The sequence below is a fragment of the Camelus ferus genome, chromosome 4 (assembly GCF_009834535.1).
Source record: "Camelus ferus isolate YT-003-E chromosome 4, BCGSAC_Cfer_1.0, whole genome shotgun sequence".
Classification (NCBI taxonomy): domain Eukaryota; kingdom Metazoa; phylum Chordata; class Mammalia; order Artiodactyla; family Camelidae; genus Camelus; species Camelus ferus.
Window position 1 is genome coordinate 2,798,212 of NC_045699.1, and position 9,151 is coordinate 2,807,362.

General features: G+C 40.9%; 2 pseudogenes; both read right to left on the minus strand.

Annotated features, from left to right (window-relative positions):
• Positions 1-4,315: 4,315 nt before the first annotated feature.
• Positions 4,316-5,217, minus strand: LOC102511025 (annotated as a pseudogene).
• Positions 5,218-6,682: 1,465 nt separating this feature from the next.
• LOC102511244 lies at positions 6,683-8,573 on the minus strand (annotated as a pseudogene).
• Between the last annotated feature and the right edge of the window lie 578 nt (positions 8,574-9,151).

Consider the following 9,151-nt stretch of genomic DNA (forward strand, 5'->3'; position numbering starts at 1 on the left):
ATGCTCAAGGGAGCAGATGAATCCTGGCATGGGAAAGTCTCCACCACTGCTTGTATATTGTGTTCTAATTCAGAGATTCTATGGTTCTAATATTTCAACTATAATTTTCATTTCTAGTATAAATCTTGATGAAATGGTTTTAAAACTGATTTAGAAAGAAATGTATCAAAATATCACAGCTGGTGTTAGAGTAAAAATGCTATATGTTTGAGTTAGAACTAAGACAAAGGAACTTAAATATCACCTGCGGCGTGTCTAGATTAGATTCTTTAGCTTGCATAGCCTTCAAATCTTAGTATGCGCACAATGTTCCTAATGAATCATAAAAACTTGAAATTTTAAACATTAAATGATTGGAACAGAAAACTTGATAGATTTTGCAGAAAAATATGTATGTGTACTGACTTTATAAATAAAAATAAAGTAAGTTCTATGCCATCACTGCAGGAAAACTTGGTAATTTGGTCATTTCAAAATCTCAACACTTCTCACTGAATTGATTTAGTAAGTATGGAACAGCTGCAAACTGAATTATACATGACAATAGTAAAATATTTTATAGATTGTTCAGCCATATCTACTGGACATACATACAAAAGACATAAATTAGAGTATCTCTTTTTTCTTTAATCTAGCAACTGAATGTTTCATTACTTGGTAAGAAGACTTCATTTACACAAACATACCAAACTTTAAAAAATTAGTCCATACTTAAAAATTGGTTTTAAAAAACACACAGAAGTCTACATACCTACTCTATACCAGTCTGTTAGGCACAAGAGGAAACTATGTAAATATGGTAAAAAAAAATATTTAAAAGCTTACACAAAAGATTTAAATGACAGAAAAAAACAGAGAAATTCATCATACCAGAATATATTGTTACATTAGGAAGACTGAAAAATAATTTTGAGAGTTTATATCTCAGAAGCAAATCACAAAAAATAGGATTACCCTTTCAAGAGATTAATAATCGTCAATATGCAAAACAAGGAAGGAGGTATGAGAAATTAAATAAGAGGATGCACTAAAACATACTTCTAAACAAAGCTCAACAATATAACTATGAAAAAGCTAAAAACTTGAAATTGATTTTGGTTGCACATTTCAAAAGGACTCTATAAAGGCACACTTGCGAAACAGTCACTGGAATAGATCTTTCAACTTACTAGTGATAAAAGACACAATGAACTACAAAACAATTTTCTAAAAATATTAAATTGCAGAGAGCAGATAGGCAGACTGTAGTTTAAGGGGTAGGGAAGTGCAGAAGCCCAAGGGGCTTAGCACAGCCTAAGTATCTAACACTTAATAATGCAGCAATTAAGGTAATAAGCCTATTTTTAGTCAAAGATTGATGAAAAAAATAAAAATCACAGTAATCAGAAGAAATGCAAAATGAATCCAGTGATTTTCTAACATTTCAAAACACTTTAGGGGACAAAATATTAAACTGGTATTAAGAAGTGAAAAGGATGTTAAGTAACATATTTTGTGAAACCATGAATACCAGTGATAAAGGTATCTTAGTTTTATGGCTTCATAGAACAAGTGATTTTAAAATGGAAGTAGATTAAGAAGTACTAACCTCTAAATTTTGTTTAATTGTTTAATTTGTTTAATTTGACTTTCAGAAAAGGAAATCCTCAAAGAAAACTTCTGCTAAAGTTATCTAAAAGGAATGCCATGGGTATTATTGGGAAATAACTTTAAATATTTTAAAATATTTTTAAAACATGATTATAACTTTAAAGATTTAGAAGTATATTTATCCACCTTTAAAAATGGAAAATATTGACCAAATCACCATGAAGTATGATCAGGGACTTTGGTTTGATAAAAATAAAAATGTCCCCGTCACCCTTGGCAATCAATTCCAAGAGCTGACAATAGTACTGAAATGTTCTTACCTAAACCTATATTTTACCCCCACTTTCTGTACTCACTCAACAAGAATGTACACATTATCAATAAAGAGCCCAAGTGTTACAGCTCCAAAGAACTTCAAAAAAACAATGTTTAATCATTGGACTACTGGCCCCTCTTCCTTAGCTTCCATTCCAAGGTGGTGAAATGATGGTGACAATAAAGATAATGACAAACACCTGAGTGTGGCAAGCCAGGCGCTGTGGTCTGAATGCTGGTCCCCCTGAAATCCGTATGTTGAAGCTCTAATCTGCTGCGACGGTGTTAGGAGGCAGGGCTTTAGGAGGTGCTCAGGCCATGAGGACCTAATTTATGGATCCCTCATGAATGGAATTAGTGTTCTTATAAAAGAAACCCCACGGAGTTCCCCACGCCCTTCTACACTGCAAGCAGTTAGCAGTCTGCAACCCAGAAGAGGGGCTTCCCCTAGAACCCAGTCACACTGGCCCCCTGATCCTGGACTTCCAGTCTCCAAATCTGTGAGTAGTACGTTCCTGCTGTTTAGAAGCCACCCAGTCTGCGGTATTTTGTCACAGCAGCCTGAACTAAGACAATGAGTCTCAAACACATTTACATGAATCAAGTCATTTAATCCTCAAAATAACCCACTGAGCTAGGTGTACATGTGCCCCTTTTACAGCATGGGAAATGAAGGGAAGGAAGGTTTTGTAAACTGCCTAATGTCCTAAAGCGATCAAATAGACAGGACAGAGTACTATTCAAGGTATTCCAAGCCTAGTGAGATGCGCTGTCTAATAAGGCAGCTACTAGCCCCATGTAGCTCTTTACATTTAGTTGATAATAAATGAAATGAGAAATTCAGTTCTTCAGTTACATTGCCACATCTCAAGTGCTTAGTAGTCATACAGGGCTAGTGGCCACCATGTTGGACAATGCGGATATGGAACAGTTCCATCATTGTGCAAAGCTCCACTGGGCTGTGCTGAGCTGTCTGAAATCTTAGTCACCTCATAATATACCTTGCTTGTCTGTGAAGTGATGTGTGCTTATAGAATTGGCATTACGCTTGAACCAACTAATCCATAATTCAGTATTTCCAGTGTTATATTCTTATTCCCCCCAACTTATTATCATTTAATGACATGTGCTATACTGAATCTCTTAAAATGTATACTTCTCCAGCACTGTAGACTCCATGTCTGAATTTGAAGAAGTTTAGTTCTAAGGTATCCTAAGATCTTATGTCAAAATTGATTCTGGACCTTTACATTCCTTCATATATGGGTCCACATATTTAGTTCAATGAATAATGACTATGTACACATTGGCTTCTGTTATTTCTGTCTATTGAATGCCCCATTCCTCTATTTCTTCTGGTAATAGCATCACTCAACAGTGGCCTTGCCCTCCACTGGACTCAACCTCCACTTTCCGCCGCAGGGGTAAGAGTGTGACCTAGGCATGTACTGTACACCGTGTACTGTATTGGACACAGTTCAGGGTGGAAATTATGACTTAAGCTGGGTCATCCAGGATGTGCCAGAAGATCTTCCATATTAATAGCTCATTTCTATAGGAATCAAAAGCTCTAAAGACCAAGGAGGACAGGATTTACAGGCAACCATTTTTTCCTGGCAACATGGATAAAGCTGTCTACAGAATGCCTGCAGAGAGGACACAAGAGTTAGATGATACTGTTTGAGGCTTGGACCTGTTTCTTAACTTCTTGACCTAGCATTCATATGTGCTAGGAAGTTCCCCTTTTGCTGAATTTGTATGCTTTGGATTTCTATTCCTTACAATGAAAGGAACAGAAGACTGGAGAGAGAGATTCCAAAGACCCTTGGTATTGTTTGGGAAGGAGATAATGACACTAATGATATACTTACATTAAAGGTGTATGGCAAAAAATGGTACTCACTAAAAATATATATATACATACATATACATATATATATACACACATACACACACACACACACAATTTCCACATTAGTAAAGCAAAAGCAAAAAAGACAAAAACAGCAACAAAAAAAACTCCAAAGTCAAAAATCCAGAAATAAACCACCAACAATAAAATACCACTTTTAAGACAACCATATTGCTAACTACCACTGGAACAAGTGAGACAAAAAGGCACTTGTCCTATACTCCCAGTTCTGGATCTCTAAACTAGAGCAGGGAGGGGTTTAAAAGTCACTGATTAGGGAAGAAAAAAGGCTGTATGATCCAGGTTTCAATCTGTGTCACATGCTTTTCAATCTTTAAACAGTGGCACCTTTCCTACAAGGGTAAATTACATTTCTGAAGGAAGCCATGCTAGTACAATCTTATATAGGTAACTGATAAAATTAAAAGATCTAGAGAATCTAAACAGAGGATTTTTTTTTGGATATCATTAGTTTATAATAAAAGAGAGATGTGCAAATTATTTACATGATGAAAAGATTTCAGAATTTCAGTGGAATGGGCAACTTCACGTGATGCCATTTCACATACTATACATTTCAGTCTGCATATTTTCCAAGAATGTCACCATCTCTAAATAAGAAATAATCCTTGTCATCCATAACTACTTTGGCGCCTCCATATTCTGGGAGAAGTACTTTATCTCCAACTTGCACACTAACGTTGAATCTCTCCACCCTTCCCTTTAGAGCCGGATCCAACAGCTGCTACTGTTGCCTGCAATTCTTTTCCCTGAGATTTTTCTGGAAGCATAATGCCTCCTTTGGTTACAGTTTTGGCTGCACTCCATTCAACTAATACGCGGTCAAAGAGGGAGAGAAACTTTCTAAATGCCTGTGCTACCATGACTCTGGTTCCCGCAGTTCGTACTCTCCCCTCTGGCCACTGCCACAAGGAGAAACCGCGGTCCAGGCCTCCCGCCACGTGGACTTGGGAAAAGCCGTCCAGCACACAAGCGCACTCGCCCCCGCCCCCAAAACGGAGGAATTTTAAAGTGTCTCCCCTGATCTGAATTCTAGAGGCTGTTGCTTTAAAATAACAATTCTGATTTTTGTTTCATTAAAGTTAGTTGTTAATGATTCTGTCTCTACAACTGAGAAGGAATCTAAGTTCTCCCAATCATCTGTTCATACCTAATATTTAACAAAGTATCTGAAATAATACGTGTGTGATAAATGAGTACTCAATCAGTTGTTCCTCTTGACCACAAATTTCTGTAACTTATCATCTGTGTTGTTTTCTAGAAAACTGCTTTATTGAGACATTCACACAGTATACAATTCACCCATTTAAAGTGTCTAATTCATTGGCTTTTTGTGTACTTACGCATTTTGTGTAAAACTTTCATCACGATCAATGTTAGAAAACTTTTACTACCCCAAAAAGCAGCCTCACTCCCCTTAAGTATCCCTATTTCCCTAAACCTGGCAACCCCTAATTTACTTTGTTCTCTATAGACTGCCTATTTTAGACATTTCATACATATGGAAAAACACTATATGTGGTCTTTCACAACTGTCTTACATAGGATGTTTTCAAGGTTCATATACTGTGGAATCAGTTCTTCACTTTTTTGTTGTCATATAATATTCCATGGTGTGGAGATACCAACTGGTTTAGCCACTCATCAGGTGATGAGCATTTTGGCTGTTTCTACCTTTTCCCTATTATGAATAATGCTGTTATGAACATTTGTGTACAAGTTTCATGTAGACTTAGTTTTCTTTTCTCTTGGTTATTTACCTATGAATGGAATCTCTGGGTCACATGTTAACTTATGTTTACATATTTAACCATTTGAGGAATTGGCAGAGTTTTTCCAAAGCAGCTGTGCCATTTTATATTACCATGGGTAGCATATACATGATTCCAGTTTTTCCACATCCTCAGTAACACTTGTTATTATCTCACTTTTTGTTTATAGACATTGGATTTGAAGTGGTATCTCATTGTGGGTTTATTTGGCATTTCCTTGATGGCCAATAATATCTATTTGCTTTTTAAGTTGACTCCTGAATGCAGTAACAGGATTATGTCATCAGCACAAAGGAAGATGTTTATTTATTTTCTAGGATAGGATGGATGTGGATCACTTCATATTTATATTAATTTGCTAGTGATATCATAACAAAATACTACAACTGGGTGGCTTAAACAGAAGAAACCTATTGTTGTACAGACCTAGAGGCTAGAAATCCAAAATCAAGGTGTTGGCGGGATTGGTTCCTCATGAGGGGTCTGTTTCAGGCCTCTCTCCTCGGCTTACTTGTGATATCTCCCCTCTTTGTAAGGACACCAGTTATACTGGATTAAGGGCTCCCCCTACTCCAGTATGACCTCATTTTAAATAATTGTATCAGCAATGACCCTGTGAAGGAAGCTGTGTTATTAAATTCTCGTAACTTAAAAACTGTAGAGCATTTCCACCACTTAGAGGACTATAAATATGGCTTTAAGATAAACTGTTGAACCGCTTATGTGTATTTCTTCATATTTTAAACACATATTTATTTAAACATCATACTTTATTTGTATACCTGAATTAAGAAATTAATAAACAATAAGATGAAAATAGAAAAGTACCCTTTTGTTACCCTGAACTCTACATTTATAGTCTCCAAGGATTCTTTATGACATTCCAAAAAATGTGGAGGGGATATTCTTAAGCTGAATGTGCTTTAATTCTCTAAATATATGTCTAAAAATAAAGGTCAAGAAAGTAGTGAGACAGTACAGCCTTGGCTCATCAGAGGCGACAGGGGCCCAATATCTCTGAATCTTTCAGGACCTCAGATGTCACCTAGGATTCCTTTTACTTCAAAACTCATATTTTCTTTTCTTTTTTTTTTAGGCGGGGCCACATGGGGCCTGTTTATTGCAATTAAAAACCTCTCTCTAAATATATATATATTTTTGTCCATTTCTCCATAAAGAAAATTAAAACACACTTACACACCCAAAGGGGAGCAGGGTTCCAGAAAAAGAGGTGGGGTGGGACATGGCCTCCCTGCATAGGTCCAGGCCCCGTGGACCCCCATAGGCTCCCCTCCTTCCCGTAAGCACCCTGTCTCAGTACCTCTAGAGACCAAGGAGGCAGAGACATATGGCAGGGCCTCTGTCCTCCTCCCTCTTGCCTCCGGGCAAGACCACCAGAAGTGCCGGGGCTTCGTGGGGCCACGAGAAGGGAGACAGATGGGAGAAGAGCTCATCCTTTCCAAGTTGAGGGAAGCGGTGGGCGCTTCTCCACAGAAATGCATGATTTCTTTCCATTTTTTGTTAAAAATCTACTATAAGAAAACACAGCTGAGGGAGGGGTGTCGGTCCCTCTCTGTGCTAAGGGCTGGCGAAGGGGACAGTGGAGGCCGGAGCCCCCGCCGCACGGTGGGCATCTCCAGGTCGTGCCGCTGCAGCTTGGGCGCGGAGAGCGGCGTCCCGTTCTTCAGCTCCTCCGTCTGCTGCCTCAGGAGCTCGTCGTCCATCCGCAGCCGCCCGGCCCCTTTGAAGGTCTCCCGCACGCACTGGCTGGTCTGGCACAGCTCCCGGCCGCAGTCGCAGGCCTGGGACAGGATCCCGCCTTTCCTCGCGCCCGTCTTGCTGTTCTCCGCATTGCAGTCTGGAATGATTTTTGAAAGCTAGACGATCCAGTTGTTGACCTTGTCTCTCCGCCTCTGCTCCACTGCGCTGTGCGGAGCTCTCCTCCTCTCGTCCCACGGCGTTCCGGTTCCATCGATTTTCAGGGAGTAGGAGTGCGGCAGAGGTGCAGTTGTCCTCTGCCTTCCTGTCTGAAGCACGTGGTGGGGCGTCATCATGACACAAAACTGGCCTCCGGCCTGCAAGCTCTGGTCTGTGGTCTGCACCAACACAGCCGTGGTATCTCCCACACCGGATGCTGGGAAATAGGCAAATCGTGCCTCCCCACTGACAGCCTCAGCTGCCGGGCTGCCACCATTGCTGAAGGGAGTTTGGATTACAGCCAGTGGGAAGGGCGCTGGGGGCCTGGGGGCACAGAGGCAGCTGCGGGGCTGGGGAGCTGGGTGGTGCCATTTACACCTACCTGGGTCACAGCCTGCTGCACCCCCTCCCCGTGAAGGCAGCCGTAGACATGGCGCTGATGGTGCCTGCTGTGTCGCCCTGGCCATCCAGCTGACCATCAGTCACCTGGACTACACGGTACATCACCTGTCCTCCATTATTCTCTGTGCAGAACTGGTACTGGATGTTGTGGTCACGACCGCCGCCTGCTGGACGCTGGTGATGGCCACGGCCGTCTGCTCCTCCATCTCAGGGCTGTCCCCGCCTTCATGCAGCTAGACACCCTCCTCTGCCTTGGGTCCCCTGTCGTGACTGGAGGCTGCAGCAGCGGAGGCCGAGGCAGCGGGATCCAGACCCGGGTCCAGCATGTCCGTGGGGGGTTGGGGCAGGGGTGTCGGGGCGCCAGGCCTGGCAGGGAGGGGAGGGGGCGGGCGGCCGGGCCCACCCACCCCAGCCTCGCACTCACGCCACGGGGCAGGAGGGGATGGAGGAGACATTTCATAGTATTTTCTAAATTAAGCCACACTCTACTTCCACAGTAGAAATAATATATCTTTTTCTCCCTCTCTCTACCAGGTCTGGTTTGATTACTTTATTTATATAAGCAGAAAGATTCAATAATACTTAGAAAAATAAGGAGGTGACAGACTGACTATAAAAGACAATTTAAAAGTCATTCGCTTGATAACCACAATGAAAATATGAAATGAAAAGGTTTGCAGCATGCAGAGGCAGAGGTGACGGAGAAACACACAGTCCCAATAACAAGGCAATGAAACCTGTACCAACACTCTTACTTTAAAAAATCTCCAGTAGTTTCCCTTGACTCAAAGGACACAATTCAAATCCTTTAGTTTGGCAATTAAGATCCTCCATTATTTTGCCAAAATTTAACTTGTTGTTATTTTTCCCTCACCCATCCTGGACTGCAGCCAAGCGAGGCCACTCGCTTCACCACCTGTACTCACCGTTCTCTCTTTCTCTAGAATGCTCTTCTACCCATTTTTGCCTGGTGAATCACATGATTCTCCACACTCTGGCTCAAACTCCAACTCACTTTCTTCTACCTGTTTCATGATCTTTCCTCCACAACTTTCCCTTACCTCTCCAGTCCAGCCATGCCTTATTCTTGAGAACTTCTCAAGCATTTATTATCCCTTGTCCTTCATCTGGCATGTAATTATTTGCTCCATTCTCTCAGTTAAATATGTATAAATGAAAAGTCACCAGCTCTTGAAGTTTGGAGAGAATACGTGCTCTATAA